The sequence below is a fragment of the Cherax quadricarinatus genome, chromosome 59 (assembly GCF_038502225.1).
Source record: "Cherax quadricarinatus isolate ZL_2023a chromosome 59, ASM3850222v1, whole genome shotgun sequence".
Classification (NCBI taxonomy): Eukaryota; Metazoa; Arthropoda; class Malacostraca; order Decapoda; family Parastacidae; genus Cherax; species Cherax quadricarinatus.
The window spans coordinates 17,348,748-17,368,934 of record NC_091350.1 but is presented as its reverse complement, the minus strand read 5'-3'; the positions used below and the strand labels follow the sequence as shown (position 1 = coordinate 17,368,934).

Sequence of the window (20,187 nt, the reverse complement as noted above, 5' to 3'; positions counted from 1 at the left end):
TGAAAGTTTGTTGACTGTGACTAGTAAGGAGAAGAGGACAAGGAAGATTGGGTGGGATATACCGAGGCATCATATTCGTGGATGCCAGTGTTCCACAAGAAGTTTAAGTGACGCGGACCGATACCATGTTTCAACATTTCCTTTATTGAACTGGAAAATTTTCTTAGGACGGACCTAACGTGCGAGTGACTCGATGCTCAGGTGAGTGCAAGTGACCTGATACACTCGTGATGACATAGGTGATCTGACACACTAGTGATGACATAGGTGACCTGACACACCAGTGATGACATCATAGGAGACATGATCCATCTCCATATCTATAAAACAATTATTTCCTCTTGTTTTTGTGTCTGCTGATGAGGACCTCAGTTGCACGTCGAAATATATATAATCATATTTCTTGTCTCGATCCACACACAGTATCGGACCCACTTTAATATCTGCTTTAGTTATCATTTAATACAAGAACGATGCTAACAGTACAGGGTTTCATATTTTTAAAGATCAGTGTATTTACCTCAGCCTCGTATAACTGACGTACAACTGACGTATAACTGACGTACAACCAACGTACAATAGATGGTCTATCAAAAAAGACATTAAAACAAGTCTTCAAATAAATGATTCGTCGTGTATTCGTGTTAAACCTTAATTTCCAACACATTAAACGATTTTTTCCAATTTACTAATAAACAATCTGCAGTGGAAGTGCAGAAAGCTAGACTCTTGAGAAAGACAGAGGACCATCACATACAAACTTCGCACATCATTACAACTTCGTCCTAAGAGTCTTAGCAATCCTCGGCTCGTTGGGGAAAAATGTGGGCTAAGGTTCACGAGAGGCAGGGAGGTGATATACTTATATGGGCAACCAAAGACCCTAGATTATTATATTTATGGGGACGCTCTTAACCTGTAGGAGGCAGTGTCTGGGAATGGAAAATAATCAAGTTTGATCTAAGGAAGGGAACGGTACCTTCAATCTACCCCTTCCAGGGGTAGGAATCAAGTTCTATTCACTGAAGGAAAGGACTACATCAATCAGTTTATTTTTAAAGCAATTCAGTCGTTTAGTGTGCGCCAGCCAGAGACGTAACGTTTACTGCATGCTAGTAACGCGCATCATACCGCAAGAGTTAGTTTATTTTAATGGACAGAAGTGAGAAACCTTACTATTATACAGCATAAGACAAGGTCTCCCACTTAATCAGCAATTTTACTGAGGTTTGAAAGGCAAGAAGTTGCTGAGAGCCATGAAAAAAACACTTTTCAGCAAAACAAGTGCTTACTGAGACAATATACTGGTAGGGACAGACACTGAAGTGCACTGAAGTACAAAAACAGTTCTTAGTTGTTAAACAAGCTCAAGAATATCTTAGCGTAACTATTGTATTACCAGAGAGAGAGAGAGAGAGAGAGAGAGAGAGAGAGAGACTTACCAAACCACTGTTTAATTCTCAGTTCAAGATTATCATTCAATATTATGTGTTTCGGTCGCTACGGGGTAAAAGTGTACGGTAAGTTTTCATGTTAAAAATATCAACACTGACGTTTTGAAGTTGATCAGGCGGCGGCATTCGAAGGTTATTACGTGGAAAGTAATTTTCAAATTTATTTAATAAAAAACGACCGAATAGCAACCACAGAGCCCAAAATTAATCCCAACTCTGCACTAAGCAAGATACTCCAAATTTAAACTTTACAGTCAATCAGTTGAGGCAGTCTATGTTATCGCACAAAAATTAAAATTCCTATTGGTTTAGAAGAATTCAAAAATTAGGACTTGTACTGTTCAATACGAATCTTGCTCTGAACAAAATACGAAAACACTAAGTTTGAAGCTGATCGGAAGTTGCATTTTGAATATTGCACCTAAACACTCCAATAACAATAGAAAGTTTCTTCCAAGTAGCATACACTAGTGCTGAAAGAATACGATGACTGAAACAATACGACTTGGAACATTAACTAGTTAATAGTCCAAGACCGAAACGTCGTCATAAGTTTCTTTTCTATGTGCGCATTATCTGAAAGTTTGAAATTGATCAGAAGATGCTTTTTCAAGTATTTATACGAAAACCAAAATCAAGCATGACTTCAGAAAGTTGACAAGAGGGCAAATGTCCACCCAATACCTGCGTGCACCTTCACCTAGTTAGTGCTCACCAAGATTAATAATTTGAAACCGATTATACCAGGCACTCTGCAATTATTAAAGAAAACCTTATAAGAAAAAAATATCTGGTAGCCCCTATAGCTTCCCCTGTCAGGGGATATCTAATTAAACTTTCCGCCGTGTGTGAGATCATGGCGCAACAAGCGGAACGTGGCTGGAGGAAGCAGCAGGTGGTGAACAATACTGTCTGCTTCACACACTGTGATCACACTTATTCTGCATTCACGTCATCACCACATGCAAATCCTGAGTTCGCGTGCACAGTACATACACGTACGGAATACCTACCCATGGCTTGCATCAAGGTGGAAATATTACCCATGCATAGTAACTTTTTCCCTAAGAGAGACTGTTTATTCTCACAGTGCCGTAAATGATGGTAAATAACTGTTTAATACATGCGAGTTACTTCTTTATTGGTTCGTTATTTTTTCTATAAATTAAACCCTGACACAAAGTGACGGATTGCTTCCCAACAATATAAATACTTGGTATCGAAATGTTCTATATAAAAACCTATTTTATAATAATTATATTAATGTAGAAGCACTAAACTGTACGGTTCAAACAACGCCTGGGGAATAGGTTATCAGGTTTGATTCTTGGAAGGAATGGGTAGCTCCCACAAAAGCACCCACTCCCCCTTGAAGGGTAATTTGTTAAGAACAAGTGAAATGAAGCGTTGAAAAAAGTTTTTAGTAATAGTGAGATTTGGCAATTCTAAAATATTGAACTTTCCGGCTAAGTAGTGAATAAAGTATATAAACTATTGGGAATGAATTAAAGAACTTGCTATGTATTCTCTGGAGGGGAGAATACAATACAATACAATGCAAGTTTATTCAACGAGACACAATGTTTATACAGAAATGCATGATACCGGAGCGCATGTTGATTATTATTATTATAATCATGGGAGCGCTAAACCCGTAGGATTATACAGCGCATGTGGGGGAAGGAAGGTATTCAGACTCGATTCAGGGAACTGGAGCACAGATCCAATTCCCTAGATCAAGAGCCCCTCACCAGCATCAAGGAACCTCCCTTGAGGGGAGCGCATGTTGAAAGCCCCTGGTTATGTGGAGCATTAGAGAGAGATACTCGAGATATACAGTTAAGATACTCGAGGAACTGGTCCCCAATATACACGCCGCCATAACTGACTTGATTAAGAGATACCGAGGAAGTGCAAGATAAACCCAGTGAAAAACAGAGGCGCCACGGGCACATTAAGAGAACATTGTGTTAGCATCCGTGGTCCATAACTCTTGAACCTGTTACCAGCAGTCAGAAACGATGATAATTAGTGACACTGTTGTGAGGAACTACCATATTACAATGATCAGTGAGAAACTGCATGCGTAATACAATGATGACTATTGACTAGCTTCATGCGAAGCCGTCACAGTGATAAAGCAGTTATGTGTTACAGTGTTGTAAGCAACTACGACAGTTATAGATCGTGACTTGTGAGGGACTGCAATAGTGATAATCAGTGGTATTGTTCGATACCAACTTGAGAAACAAAATATACTGTCCCAATATTATATGCATAATTGTAACAATTTAAGAGTTCTCTCTCGGTCATCCAATAAAAAGGTAGCTCTATTTTTATGAGTGGAAACTGGCTCTTATGTATAACTCAGGACATTTATTTAATGAAATATTTCGCCACTCGTGGAGAAACGTTTGCTTTAATAAGTGTCCTGAACTGAATGTGTCTTTTCCACGTTTTGTCTGTATCACCATGCCATTTACTTTCATTTTTAAATGTCTGTTTAAGTTTGCCATCCCCGCCTTGAGCTTGCCATCCCTTGCTTGAGCCTGCCATCCCTGGCTTGAACTTGCCATCCCTTGCTTGAGCCTGCCATCCCCCGCGTGCGTGCATACATATAAACACCCCTAAATCCCGGTCTGGTGGCTCGTAACAATTGAAAAAAAAATCAACCTCAAAATAACCAGAGCGTAACAGTTTTTCCTTGTTAGCTTAACATTTGAGGCTACTGCCTCAACACAATATAAATATAAATAAATAAATAAATATGCTAACATCCATCTCCAAGCTGCCCCACCAAGATCACCTAGAGTGCTTATTGTTATCCACAATGTCAATAAGTACTTGGATCCTAAATTCCTATTGTCAGATCAAGTTGCAAACCCTCGTCGACTTCCATATGATCTGATATTGACTGAGTGGATTGGCCAAAGGACTCCACCATCATTATTTCTACTCTAGTGCAGCACTTAACAGGAGTTACAAAATAGACTTGTACAAACCACCTCACCGTAGATACTACAAGTGTCAGCGCTGGGGTCACATTACTTGGAAATGCCCAGCTAAGTCACACTGGTGTGCAGTGTGTGCCAAGGCCCATCCTTCTCACCAGTGCTATGATATGATCAAGAAACACCAGACCGTTGCATTACAATGTATCAATTGTAAGACCTCAGGAGTCACAGCTGCTCATGCTGACTGCAGAGTGAAAGCTGCCCACATCGCCAGCCGCAGGGCTCCCGGCTCACCCATCACCCCCCCATGATGAGGCAGTAGGCCTACCAGACACTTCATGTCTGAATACTGACCCATGCCTGATTTCAGACAATGTGGTTGAGTAAGTCACTCTGGGAGTACATCACCAGAGCACGACCACGTCTGCTATCAACACTAGTAATGCTGCTGGTGTTGACACCACCTGTCTGGCTGAGTCAGCTGTCAGTCAGCCATCTGGCTCAGCTGACCGGGACTTCATACCTCCAGATGAAGCTAGTCTTGTTCGGGTGGTACACAACATGCAGCTGCGCATAACAGTACTGGAGAAGCAACAATGGTGTTTGAAACAACAACTTGAGCACCACGAGGAAAAACTTACAGAGGGTGCAAATGAGTACATCAACCCACAGATTGTCAGCCATTATGAAAATGAGTGTGGTGATGATGAACAAACTGATGACTGTAGTAGTGTTAATAATTACAAAAATGATGAATCTGATAGTGATGTTCGCAATCACAGTGAAGATGATAAGGGCAGTGAAGACCATCATGAAAGTCAAAATGATGAGTGTAATGTATTGATAGATACTGAGTGTGGAGATGACCCGGTTGTTGATAATGGTGTATGTATCACTGGTGTTCATAATTTTAGTCATAATGATGAGGGAAGTGGTACATGTGATGATAGTGATGAGTGTAATAAAAGTAGAGAGGTGAGTGCGAGGGATAGTGTCACCTTCCATGCATTCACAGACAAAGAGCGCCGTGCCCTCTGTAAACAAAGACTCCCAAGAGGCCTCCATAATGGAAGTGCGCTTAAGAGACTCATGGATAAGGATAATACTGATGATATTGATTATGTCTGTTTGCTATTTAGTAAGTTTTTTCATTTTGCTGAGAAATTGAATTCTATCCCTGGACTTTTAGAATGGAACCAAACTCGTATAAACTATCCATTTTAAGTTGGAATATTGCATCACTTAGAAAAAGATTTAATGACCTTCATCATAAAGTAACCACTGAACCATTGATATTGTGTGTCTACAAGAGTGCAGAGTCCCTGAAAAATCCCAGCCCCCTACATTGCCATCATTTGTTGCATATAACCTCAAATCTACTAATTCTTGTGTTCTATATATTAAAAAATCACTTCCCCATCAACTTCTTGCGCATAAGAAAACAGAGGGGCTACAGTATCACGGTATTAGGATTTATATTGGGAACTCTGCTCTCAACATATTTAACTTGTATGCTCCTGCTGATAAGTTTAATTACTTGGAGCTCCCAACTTGTGCTCAGTCTGAACCTACTCTTATTATTGGTGACTATAATGCAAAACACAAAAGCATTGGAAACTCTCAGTTTGGTAATCGTAATGGTAATCAACTGTTGTCACTCTTAAACAGTCATGATAATTTACAAATTGTAGGTGACCTTGAACTCTCACATATCTATGGAGGTGTCCTTGATCTGTGTCTTGGCTTCAACATTACTTTTGCCAGCTGTGAGTCTTCCATTGTAACAGATATATCATCAGATCATTTCCCAAGGCTAACCTCTCTAGATATTAGTAATACTATCCTCCCTGGTGGGATATTCAAAAGGGAGACGTTTTAATGTTCCCCCTGATCAGCACGACGACTTTGTTGCACATGTGACTGGTATAATTCCTATGAGTGTATCTCTGTCGAGACTTTTAACAATGACCTTGTGAGCAGTATTCAGAACTTCTTAGAGCCGCCTCTGCAACCTCCTACTACTCTAAATCCAACTGACTTCCATAAAAATCATAAGTCTTATAAAAACCATACCTATTACAATGATTCTAAACTTCGAACATTGAAACGTACTGCTCGCAGACTAGGCCTAGCCTATAGAAACCATCGTACCCCTGAAATGCTGAGCCTCTTCCAAACTGCCCTCGCTGCTGCCAGAGAGCGTATGACAGAGCTGCGGCAGACTGGGAACAATTTGTCAATGATGTCAATGCTTACACCCCACTTAGCCGGGCATGGAGGGACGTAAATAGAATTAAGGGTAACAGAACTGGGCAGATCGCGCACCCTCATCCCTTGCATAGGGCGAATAAGTCAGTGCTTGGGCTGCTACATCTAGCTATGACAATCTTCCCAGTACCACACAGGCGAAATTAATGGACAAATATGATGCAAGGGAGAGACTGATTTGTTTCATGCTCAGCAAGGAAGATGGCTGTAACTTTCCTTTCACTTAACTTTGAACTTGATGCAGCACTAACAAAGGGCAGCTCCACGTCGCCTGGTGAGGATGGTATTACTTACAACATACTCAGATTGCTGTGTCGAGTACCAGGTAATCCTTTACTTGAATTATATAACATGAGTTATGTCACTGGGGAGCTCCCTAAATCATGGACCAACAGCCTCATTGTTCCCATTCCGAAGCCCAATCAACAAAACTCATTTCCCCCAATATCCCTTACTAGCTGCTTGTGTAAAACATTCGAAAGGATGATTCTTAATCGTCTTATGCACAGAATTAAGTAATTCTTGTCTCCCCGGTTGCATGGCTTCATGCATGGAAGGAGTGTACATCATTGCATTACCACCTTTCTCACTCTGCACACTGACAGCTCATGCACTACCTTCCTTGACCTTAAATCCGCTTTTGATGTAGCCAACCGACATGTAATCATTAGTGAACTTGCCAGAATGGATGTTGGAGGATGGCTTCTCTGCTGGATTAAAGGTTACCTGTCCAACAGAAAGTCGAATGTGTTGTTCCAGGGACACAGAAGTGTAACTAAAGATTTTGAATTAGGAACTCCACAGGGAGGTGTGCTCAGTCCCACCCTACTCAATATTCTAATTAATGCCTTACTTAATGCTATGCCTAGCCAGCCCTATCATAATATTATTAATTTTGCTGATGATATGATGATTCACACCACCGGATTCTCCAACACTCAAAACATTCTTAATCATGTACTAGCCTCGTGTCAGGACCTGGGGTTGATAATCTCAGGGGATAAAACAAAGATACTCAACAGGCGTCCTCCTCGACAGAGAGGCACAGTTCGTCAGATCCAGTTGTATGATGGGTCTCTTCTAGAATATGTAAGCAGATATAGGTATCTAGGCTTTGAGGTTCCACTGCTTGGACCTGTTGTAACGAGACTTTGTCGCCAATACAAAGAAAGGATGAGAGCACTTAGAGTTGTGGCAGGTTTTCATCCCAGGTATGGAGCTAATGTTAAAATTGTGAAAATGATGCATCTTGCTTATATTAGCTCATTGGTTGATTATGCGGCGCCACTACTTGCACTCGTGTCTGACTGGAAGCTTGGAGGGCTGGAAAAACTGCAAAACGAAGTAATGAGGATCATCCTAGGATGCCCTCGTACTGCCAAAATTTTAAATATGCGGAAAGAACTTAATACTCCAAGCATTAGAGATCGTGTTACTGAAAGAAATATCATTATTGGGGTCAATATGCTTAGGTTAGCCCATTCAAACCCTTGCACAGAAGCCCTCCAAACTTTCCTTAGCAATGGTGAACATTCTTCCTTCTTCCAGATGGATCGAAAAAACTGGAACCGACCTCCGCATGAACTAGCTACATGATCTATGTCAAGTTAGGCAACAGAGGCACTTCCCTGCTCCATGGGATATTACCCCATTCCAAACTACCATTCCTCCATTTCCCCCCAAAACTCTTCTTAAATTACAACCAAAGCTTCGTCTTGAAGCCAAACAGGATGCCTTAAGCTGTACTGATAACTTAGTTACACAGAACACTCTTTCACAAATTATTTACGTTGATGGTTCTGTTCTCCAGTCCACTGGTGCAGCTGGTAGTGCTGCTGTTGTCATACAGAGTGATGGCTCTCAAAGAAATTTGAGCACGCATCAATAACTGGGCGTCTACCCTTCGAACAGAACTGTTTGCCATACTCCTTGCCCTCAAATGCGTCCATGTACCTAAGGTTGACACTTGACTTGTAACTGATTCTCTTACATCCATAAATGCTCTCAACTCATTAAGTATAAATTGTGGCATACTTGTGTCAGAAGCCAGACATAGGTATGGTAAGATTGTGGACAGTGGAGTCAGAGTGCACATGCTGTGGATTCCATTTCACATTGGTCTTCAGATGCATGATAGCACTGATAAATTGGCTAAGCTGTATGCTTTCAAAGAGGGAGTAGATTAAAATCTTGGGTTGTCAGTTAGCAGGTTGAAAACAATAACGCGAAAAGAACCTCAACTGAACTTTATTGACTTAAGACTTAGGGTGACTGACACAAGTCAGTCCATCTATCATCATTCCATCGTGCAGGAGGAGCCACATGTCTATGGTGCATCCAACAAGATAAGCAGACTCTTGGATGTCACTACCGCCCGGCTCCTGCTGGGTTACAAGCATCTATGGCAGGTTAAATCACCACCATCAGATGTAGACCAAACAAAATGTAAACTTTGCCAGATAGACTATTGTCACACCTTGCGTCATTATGTACTTGAGTGCGATAAAATTAATGAATTTAGAGAACTCACTCAGAAATGTTCAAGAAATGGCGAAGTATTCTATCCACAGTGGTATATTACAGACCATTCTGGAGAAATACCCTGACCTTGCTAGCTGTAAATAAAGCATTACCACGTGTGTGTGTGTGTGTGTGTGTGCTTGTGTGTGTGATTGTGTGTGTGTGTGTGCTTGCTTGTGTGTGTGATTGTGTGTGTGTGTGCTTGTGTGTGCTTGTGTGTGTGTGTGTGTGTGTGTGTGTGTGTGTGTGTGTGTGTGTGTGTGTGTGTGTGTGTGTGTGTGTGTGTGCGCGTGTGTGCTTGTGTGTGTGTGTGTGTGTGTGTGTGCTTGTGTGTGTGTGTGTGTGTGTGTGTGTGTGCTTGTGTGTGGGTGTGTGTGCGTGTGTCTGTGTTTGTGTGTGTGTGTGTGTGTGTGTGTGTGTGTGTGTGTGTGTGCGCGCTTGTGTGTGCGCGCTTATGTGTGTGCGCTTGTGTGTGTGCTTGTGCTTGTGTGTGTGTGCTTGTGCTTGTGCTTGTGTGTGTGTGTGTGTACTCACCTAGTTGAGGTTGCAGGGGTCGAGTTCAAGCTCCTGGCCCCGCCTCTTCACTGGTCGCTACTAGGTCACTCTCCCTGAACCGTGAGCTTTATCATACCTCTGCTTAAAGCTATGTATGGATCCTGCCTCCACTACATCGCTTCCCAAACTATTCCACTACCTGACTACTCTGTGGCTGAAGAAATACTTCCTAACATCCCTGTGATTCATCTGTGTCTTCAACTTCCAACTGTGTCCCCTTGTTGCTGTGTCCCATCTCTGGAACATCCTGTCTTTGTCCACCTTGTCAATTCCTCTCAGTATTTTGTATGTCGTTATCATGTCCCCCCTATCTCTCCTGTCCTCCAGTGTCGTCAGATTGATTTCCCTTAACCTTTCCTCGTAGGACATACCTCTTAGCTCTGGGACTAGTCTTGTTGCAAAGCTTTGCACTTTCTCTAGTTTCTTTACGTGCTTGACTAGGTGTGGGTTCCAAACTGGTGCCGCATACTCCAATATGGGCCTAACGTACACGGTGTACAGGGCCCAGAACGATTCCTTATTGAGATGTCGGAATGCTGTTCTGAGGTTTGCTAGGCGCCCATATGCTGCAGCAGTTATTTGGTTGATGTGGGCTTCAGGATATGTGCCTGGTGTTATACTCACCCCAAGATCTTTTTCCTTGAGTGAGGTTTGTAGTCTCTGGCCCCTTAGACTGTACTCCGTCTGCGGCCTTCTTTGTCCTTCCCCAATCTTCATGACTTTGCACTTGGTGGGGTTGAACTCCAGGAGCCAATTGCTGGACCAGGTCTGCAGCCTGTCCAGATCCCTTTGTAGTTCTGCCTGGTCTTCGACCGAATGAATTCTTCTCATCAACTTCACGTCATCTGCAAACAGGGACACTTCGGAGTCTATTCCTTCCGTCATGTCGTTCACAAATACCAGAAACAGCACTGGTCCTAGGACTGACCCCTGTGGGACCCCGCTGGTCACAGGTGCCCACTCTGACACCTCGCCATGTACCATGACTCGCTGCTGTCTTCCTGACATTGTAGTGCCTTCCTTGTTATCCCTGCTTGGTCCTAATCTCTTGTGTGGAAGTGTGTCAAACGCCTTCTTGCAGTCCAAGAAAATGCAATCCACCCATCCCTCTCTCTCTTGTCTTACTGCTGTCACCATGTCATAGAACTCCAGTAGGTTTGTGACACAGGATTTCCCGTCCCTGAAACCATGTTGGCTGCTGTTGATGAGATCATTCCTTTCTAGGTGTTCCACCACTCTTCTCCTGATAACCTTCTCCATAACTTTGCATACTATACATGTCAGTGACACTGGTCTGTAGTATAGTGCTTCATGTCTGTCTCCTTTTTTAAAGATTGGGACTACATTTGCTGTCTTCCATGCCTCAGGCAATGTCCCTGTTTCGACAGATGTATTGAATATTGTTGTTAGGGGTACACATAGCGCCTCTGCTCGTGTTTGTGCACCATACCTTCAGTTTCCTTTCCAACACTGTGGTTTGGGGGGCCTGTGAGGGTGGGAGACTTGGTAGCGTACTGTGGGATTCTATAGCTGGGTGTTGGGTGGAAGCTGTGGGTATGGATTGTAGTTTGTGTTGGGATGGTGCGATAGGTTGTGGGGTTCTGAGGATAGTTGTGTGTATGCTTGCCCTTGCTGCTCTGTTCTGCTCTGATTGACCTCTGCTGGTTCCATTCTTGTGTGTGTGTGTGTGTGTGTGTGTGTGTGTGTGTGTGTGTGTGTGTGACCCACTAATTATTTGTATTTATAACTCATTACAATTGTGACCGGGTGTGGACGTATCAGTGGCTCATTACTTCGTAATTTGTTCATGATTGTAACCATGTATATGAGTGAGGCTGATTCATTACCTTTGTAACTTGCCATAATTGTGACCAGATCTACCTGGAGTTCATTACCTTTTTAAGTAGTTCAGCTATCATAACTTTGGGGTCCAGTCCCTGGACCCATTATGTACCTCTGTAATCTTTTGACTACCACCCACAGGATGGGTATAGGCTGCATAATAAAGATATTAAACTGAAACTGAAACTGCCTCAACATGCTGCCTTGTACAAGCACTTTTTCCAACAACTTCACGCTGCTTTACACAAGCACGTTCTCCAACACCTACACGTCTGCCACTGAGGTCACTGAGGTGTTGTGCAGTGTCTTCGTCTCGTCTTTGGCAAAAATCGTGTCGATCTGGCATCAGATGCTGGAACCAATGTGTGATAAGACATGCTCACCACCACCAAAACAAACAAGGTACACACACAAGGAACTTTACTACTAAAATCTATGATAGTTACCTGTCACCTGCTTTTGTATTTCCATCGAGTGATGTATAACACATCATGAGCTCTTGTTATATGAATTTTGCCAAGATTATTTTTTACATACAAGGGGCAGAGAATCGATCATACAGAGTAACTAAACTAATGTTAAGTTTAATGTTACTGTTGTTAGTAATGTAATTTTTTAAAACGGCTGATGCATTAATATATTGTTCTAGTGATGTGGGAGCACTAAGGCTGTAAAATATTTTTTGTTTGTGAGACATCCAGGACAAACGTCCAAATTAAGTTTTCACGTAGATTTTCTTCAAGTCCTCGAGTTAGTTCTTGGTCAGCCGGGCTGTAGTAGTAACAGTCTGTTCGGATCTTGATCCACCAGGAGGCCTGGTCTGGGATCGGGCCGCAGGTGCTTTGACCCTCAAAAACTTCCTCCAGATATCCTTCAGGTCTCCAAGAAGGCAGTGTACTGAGACAGTGTAACCATGCAAGGCAGTGTACTGAGATAGTGTAGCCAAGAAGGAAGTGCACTTAGACAAGGCAGCGCACTGAGACAGTGTAACCAAGAAGGCAGTGTACCGATATAAGGCAGTGTACTGAGACAGTGTAGCCAAGAAGATAGTGTGCTGAAACAGTGTAGCCATGCAGGACAGTGTACTGAGACAGTGTAACCAAGAAGGCAGTGTAGAGATAAAAGGCAGTGTACTGATACAGAGTAGGCAAGAAGATAGTGTACTAAGACAGTGTAACCAAGAAGGCAGTGTTCCGAGACAAGGCAGTGCACTGAGACAGTGCAGTCATGCAAGGCAGTGCACTGAGACAGTGCAGTCATGCAAGGCAGTGTACCGAGACAGTGTAGTCATGCACGGCAGAGTATTAAACTATACTGAAACTGAATATGAATGACAGGCCATACGAGTCATTTAGAAGATATTATATTAATTATTCCTATAAGATGACTTGATAATTAGGTTTAAATGATGAATAGTTATGACTACTGGAAATATTTCATTATTTTGCAGACAATATATGACCGACCTAACAATATTGACAATCAGACAATGTATGACCGACCTAACAATATTGACAATCAGACAATGTATGACCGACCTAACAATATTGACAATCAGACAATGTATGACCGACCTAACAATACTGACAATCAGACAATATATGACCGACCTAACAATATTGACAATCAGACAATGTATGACCGACCTAACAATATTGACAATCAGAGAATGTATGACCGACCTAACAATATTGACAATCAGACAATGTATGACCGACCTAACAATATTGACAATCAGACAATGTATGACCGACCTAACAATATTGACAATCAGACAATGTATGACCGACCTAACAATACTGACAATCAGACAATGTATGACCGACCTAACAATATTGACAATCAGACAATGTATGACCGACCTAACAATATTGACAATCAGACAATGTATGACCGACCTAACAATACTGACAATCAGACAATGTATGACCGACCTAACAATATTGACAATCAGACAATGTATGACCGACCTAACAATATTGACAATCAGACAATGTATGACCGACCTAACAATATTGACAATCAGACAATGTATGACCGACCTAACAATATTGACAATCAGACAATGTATGACCGACCTAACAATATTGACAATCAGACAATGTATGACCGACCTAACAATATTGACAATCAGACAATATATGACCGACCTAACAATATCGACAATCAGACAATGTATGACCGACCTAACAATATTGACAATCAGACAATGTATGACCGACCTAACAATATTGACAATCAGACAATGTATGACCGACCTAACAATATTGACAATCAGACAATGTATGACCGACCTAACAATATTGACAATCAGACAATGTATGACCGACCTAACAATATTGACAATCAGACAATGTATGACCGACCTAACAATATTGACAATCAGACAATGTATGACCGACCTAACAATATTGACAATCAGACAATATATGACCGACCTAACAATATTGACAATCAGACAATGTATGACCGACCTAACAATATTGACAATCAGACAATGTATGACCGACCTAACAATATTGACAATCAGACAATGTATGACCGACCTAACAATATTGACAATCAGACAATGTATGACCGACCTAACAATATTGACAATCGGACAATATATGACCGACCTAACAATATCGACAATCAGACAATGTATGACCGACCTAACAATATTGACGATCAGACAATGTATGACTGACCTAACAATATTGACAATCAGACAATGTATGACCGACCTAACAATATTGACAATCAGACAATGTATGACCGACCTAACAATATTGACAATCAGACAATGTATGACCGACCTAACAATATTGACAATCAGACAATGTATGACCGACCTAACAATATTGACAATCAGACAATGTATGACCGACCTAACAATATTGACAATCAGACAATGTATGACCGACCTAACAATATTGACAATCAGACAATGCATGACCGACCTAACAATATTGACAATCAGACAATGTATGACCTAACAATATTGACAATCAGACAATGTATGACCGACCTAACAATACTGACAATCAGACAATGTATGGCCTACATAACAATACTGACAATCAGACAATGTATGACCTACCTAACAATACTGACAATCAGACAATGTATGACCTACCTAACAATACTGACAATCAGACAATGTATGACCTACCTAACAATACTGACAATCAGACAATGTATGACCGACCTAACAATATTGACAATCAGACAATGTATGACCGACCTAACAATATTGACAATCAGACAATGTATGACTGACCTAACAATATTGACAATCAGACAATGTATGACCGACCTAACAATACTGACAATCAGACAATGTATGGCCTACATAACAATACTGACAATCAGACAATGTATGACCTACCTAACAATACTGACAATCAGACAATGTATGACCTACCTAACAATACTGACAATCAGACAATGTATGACCTACCTAACAATACTGACAATCAGACAATGTATGACCGACCTAACAATACTGACAATCAGACAATGTATGACCGACCTAACAATACTGACAATCAGACAATGTATGACCGACCTAACAATACTGACAATCAGACAATGTATGACCTACCTAACAATACTGACAATCAGACAATGTATGACCGACCTAACAATACTGACAATCAGACAATGTATGACCTACCTAACAATACTGACAATCAGACAATGTATGACCTACTTAACAATACTGACAATCAGACAATGTATGACCGACCTAACAATACTGACAATCAGACAATGTATGACCTACCTAACAATATTGACAATCAGACAATGTATGACCTACCTAACAATATTGACAATCAGACAATGTATGACCGACCTAACAATACTGACAATCAGACAATGTATGACCTACCTAACAATATTGACAATCAGACAATGTATGACCTACCTAACAATATTGACAATCAGACAATGTATGACCTACCTAACAATATTGACAATCAGACAATGTATGACCTACCTAACAATACTGACAATCAGACAATGTATGACTGACCTAACAATATTGACAATCAGACAATGTATGACCGACCTAACAATACTGACAATCAGACAATGTATGGCCTACATAATACTGACAATCAGACAATGTATGACCTACCTAACAATACTGACAATCAGACAATGTATGACCTACCTAACAATACTGACAATCAGACAATGTATGACCTACCTAACAATACTGACAATCAGACAATGTATGACCGACCTAACAATACTGACAATCAGACAATGTATGACCGACCTAACAATACTGACAATCAGACAATGTATGACCGACCTAACAATACTGACAATCAGACAATGTATGACCTACCTAACAATACTGACAATCAGACAATGTATGACCGACCTAACAATACTGACAATCAGACAATGTATGACCTACCTAACAATACTGACAATCAGACAATGTATGACCTACCTAACAATACTGACAATCAGACAATGTATGACCGACCTAACAATACTGACAATCAGACAATGTATGACCTACCTAACAATATTGACAATCAGACAATGTATGACCTAACAATATTGACAATCAGACAATGTATGACCGACCTAACAATACTGACAATCAGACAATGTATGACCTACCTAACAATATTGACAATCAGACAATGTATGACCTACCTAACAATATTGACAATCAGACAATGTATGACCTACCTAACAATACTGACAATCAGACAATGTATGACCGACCTAACAATACTGACAAACAGACAATGTATGACCTACCTAACAATATTGACAATCAGACAATGTATGACCGACCTAACAATATTGACAATCAGACAATGTATGACCGACCTAACAATACTGACAATCAGACAATGTATGACTGACCTAACAATATTGACAATCAGACAATGTATGACCTACCTAACAATACTGACAATCAGACAATGTATGACCTACCTAACAATACTGACAATCAGACAATGTATGACCGACCTAACAATACTGACAATCAGACAATGTATGACCTACCTAACAATATTGACAATCAGACAATGTATGACCGACCTAACAATATTGACAATCAGACAATGTATGACCGACCTAACAATACTGACAATCAGACAATGTATGACTGACCTAACAATATTGACAATCAGACAATGTATGACCTACCTAACAATACTGACAATCAGACAATGTATGACCGACCTAACAATATTGACAATCAGACAATGTATGACCGACCTAACAATACTGACAATCACTTTCAGAACAACAAGCTCTAATTCTTCTCACTGAACCGAGTGCTAAACATGAAATTAATGAACTAGTTATGACTTGACAATAGTCCATGACAAACCGAAACGTCGTCATAAAGTTCCTCCTCTGAGTGAGGGTTTTTCGTGACATGTTCCAGCCATGGTATTGTGAACTTTCAGTTTTTATCAAATTAGCAGTAGCAACTGGGAGTAATATCGTATATATATTTAACAAAGAGGTTGGTCAATATTTTTTTTAATATGGTTGACTTGCAGTGTTTTTAACATCCTTAACTTGCGGAGTTTAATAACCTTGACTTGCAGTATTTAACCTTGACTCGAAGTATTTAACAACCTTGACTTGCACTGTTTAACAACCGTGACTTGCAGCATTTAACAACCTTGACTTGCAGCATTTAACAACCTTGACTTGCACTGTTTAACAACCTTGACTTGCAGTATTTAACAACCTTGACTTGCAGCATTTAACAACCTTGACTTGCAGTATTTAACAACCTTGACTTGCAGTATTTAACAACCTTGACTTGCAGCATTTAGCAACCTTGACTTGCAGCATTTAACAACCTTGACTTGCAGTATTTAACAACCTTGACTTGCAGCATTTAACAACCTTGACTTGCAGCATTTAACAACCTTGACTTGCAGTATTTAACAACCTTGATTTGCACTGTTTAACAACCTTGACTTGCAGCATTTAACAACCTTGACATGCAGTATTTAACAACCTTGACTTGCAGTATTTAACAACCTTGACTTGCACTGTTTAACAACCTTGACTTGCAGTATTTAACAACCTTGACTTGCAGTATTTAACAACCTTGACTTGCAGTATTTAACAACCTTGACTTGCAGCATTTAACAACCTTGACTTGCAGCATTTAACAACCTTGACTTGCAGCATTTAACAACCTTGACTTGCAGTATTTAACAACCTTGACTTGCAGCATTTAACAACCTTGACTTGCAGTATTTAACAACCTTGACCTGCAGTATTTAATAACCTTGACTCGCAGTGTTTAACAACCTTGACTTGCAGTATTTAACAACCTTGATTTGCACTGTTTAACAACCTTGACTTGCAGTATTTAACAACCTTGACTTGCAGTATTTAACAACCTTGACTTGCACTGTTTAACAACCTTGACTTGCACTGTTTAACAACCTTGACTTGCAGTATTTAACAACCTTGACTTGCAGTACTTAACAACCTTGACTTGCAGCATTTAACAACCTTGACTTGCAGTATTTAACAACCTTGGCTCGCAGTATTTAACAACCTTGACTTGCACTGTTTAACAACCTTGACTTGCAGTATTTAACCTTGACTTGTAATGTTTAACAACCTTGACTTGCAGTATTTAACAACCTTGACTTGCACTGTTTAACAACCTTGACTTGCAGTATTTAACAACTTTGACTTGCAGTATTTAACAACCTTGACCTGCAGTATTTTACAACCTTGATTTGCACTGTTTAACAACCTTGACTTGCAGTATTTAACAACCTTGACTCGTAGTATTTAACCTTGGCTTGCAGTATTTAACAACTTTGACTTGCAGTATTTAACAACCTTGACTTGCACTGTTTAACAACCTTGACTTGCAGCATTTAACAACCTTGACCTGGAGTATTTAACAACCTTGACCTACAGTATATAACAACCTTGACTTGCACTGTTTAACAACCTTGACTCGTAGTATTTAACCTTGGCTTGCAGTATTTAACAACTTTGACTTGCAGTATTTAACAACCTTGACCTGCAGTATATAACAACCTTGACTTGCACTGTTTAACAAACTTGACTTGCAGCATTTAACAACCTTGACCTGGAGTATTTAACAACCTTGACCTGGAGTATTTAACAACCTTGACCTGCAGTATATAACAACCTTGACTTGCACTGTTTAACAACCTTGACTTGCAGCATTTAACAACCTTGACCTGGAGTATTTAACAACTTAGATGCAGTATTTTAATAACTTTGACGTGAATTGTTTAACAACCTTGACTTGCAGTGTTTAACAACCTTGACTTGCAGTGTTCAACAACCTTGCTTTCAGTATTTAACAATCTTGACTTGCAGTGTTTAACAACCTTGACTTGCAGTATTTAACAACCTTGACTCGCAGTGTTCAACAACCTTGACTTGCAGTGTTGAGTATAAAGGCTTCCGTAGACAGACTCATCTGTATAATTTTCTATTGTTGTTGGATTTCATTAATATGCCCTCGTAATAAAAGCTTTACCAAGGATAACTGCATACTACCTATCCTGGGAAAAATTTTACTCTACAGCTCCACAATGAATCATTACATATTACATATCCTGGGATAAATATTACCTTGCAATTGCACCAAGGATAACTACATGTTACTTATCCTGGGATAAATGTTACCCTGAAGCTCCACCCATATTACCTGTCCTGGGATAAATGTTACCCTGAAGCTCCACCCATATTACCTGTCCTGGGATAAATATTAACCTGCAGGTTTCTTCCTGATCTCTCAGTCTCTTTAACAAGGAACGAGAAACTAAGTTAGGTTAAGAAGATTAAGTAGGGTAGTTTTTCACCAGAGTAATTTACTAAAAGTTACGAAACTTTCTGGCGTTTCTTCTGCTCTCACGTTGCAACCCTCCAAGGAAAGTGCCGGTGAAGGACTCATGATTCAAGGAATACGAGCTCTCCTCCCTTGGATCGAATTTCATTATCTCCCGTTCTTCAAATGTTATATTCATATGGATTTAACTCTTCCCCATATACTATTTTCTACACAGAAGATTGCACTACAGCAACCTCATGGTTGATAGGTACTGTCTGCCGATGACACGGTTCTTTTGGGAGATTTTCTATAGAGGTTGAAAACGTTGGTGGAGTAAATTGTTAAGGTATGTGAAAGTAGAAAATTTAACGTGAACGTAGGAAAGAACGTGATGAAAGTAAACATTTACACGTGCAGTTATCAGTACACACGTGAGCTTAACACACGTGCACTTATCATTACGATCAGATTAGGAACTGACTAAGCGAATATTGCTAAAACAACCATAAACACGAGCGTACTATTATAAAATATTACGTGTAAATAAATAGTACAGTATTACGTGTCTTAAAGCTTGGAAAACAAGTTTTCAAGGTGTATTTAAACCTCATATTTTCTGGTAAACCATCAACCAAAATATCATTATTGGCACTCATTGCTATTCATATTAAGGTGAAGCATTCAAATGACACAATTCTCGGTCTAGGAATGGTGAATTTGCTTCACAGTTATAATGACTTTGACATGTATTTCACTCTTATAACGACGTCTACATGACGTGGGG

At 40.3% G+C, this 20,187-nt stretch overlaps 1 protein-coding gene across 1 annotated transcript in view; it reads right to left on the bottom strand.

Moving 5' to 3' along the window:
• The window catches only part of LOC128698807 (peripheral plasma membrane protein CASK-like), a 380,387-nt gene that overhangs the window by 20,181 nt on the left and 340,019 nt on the right, over positions 1–20,187 (bottom strand). The window lies entirely within an intron of this gene.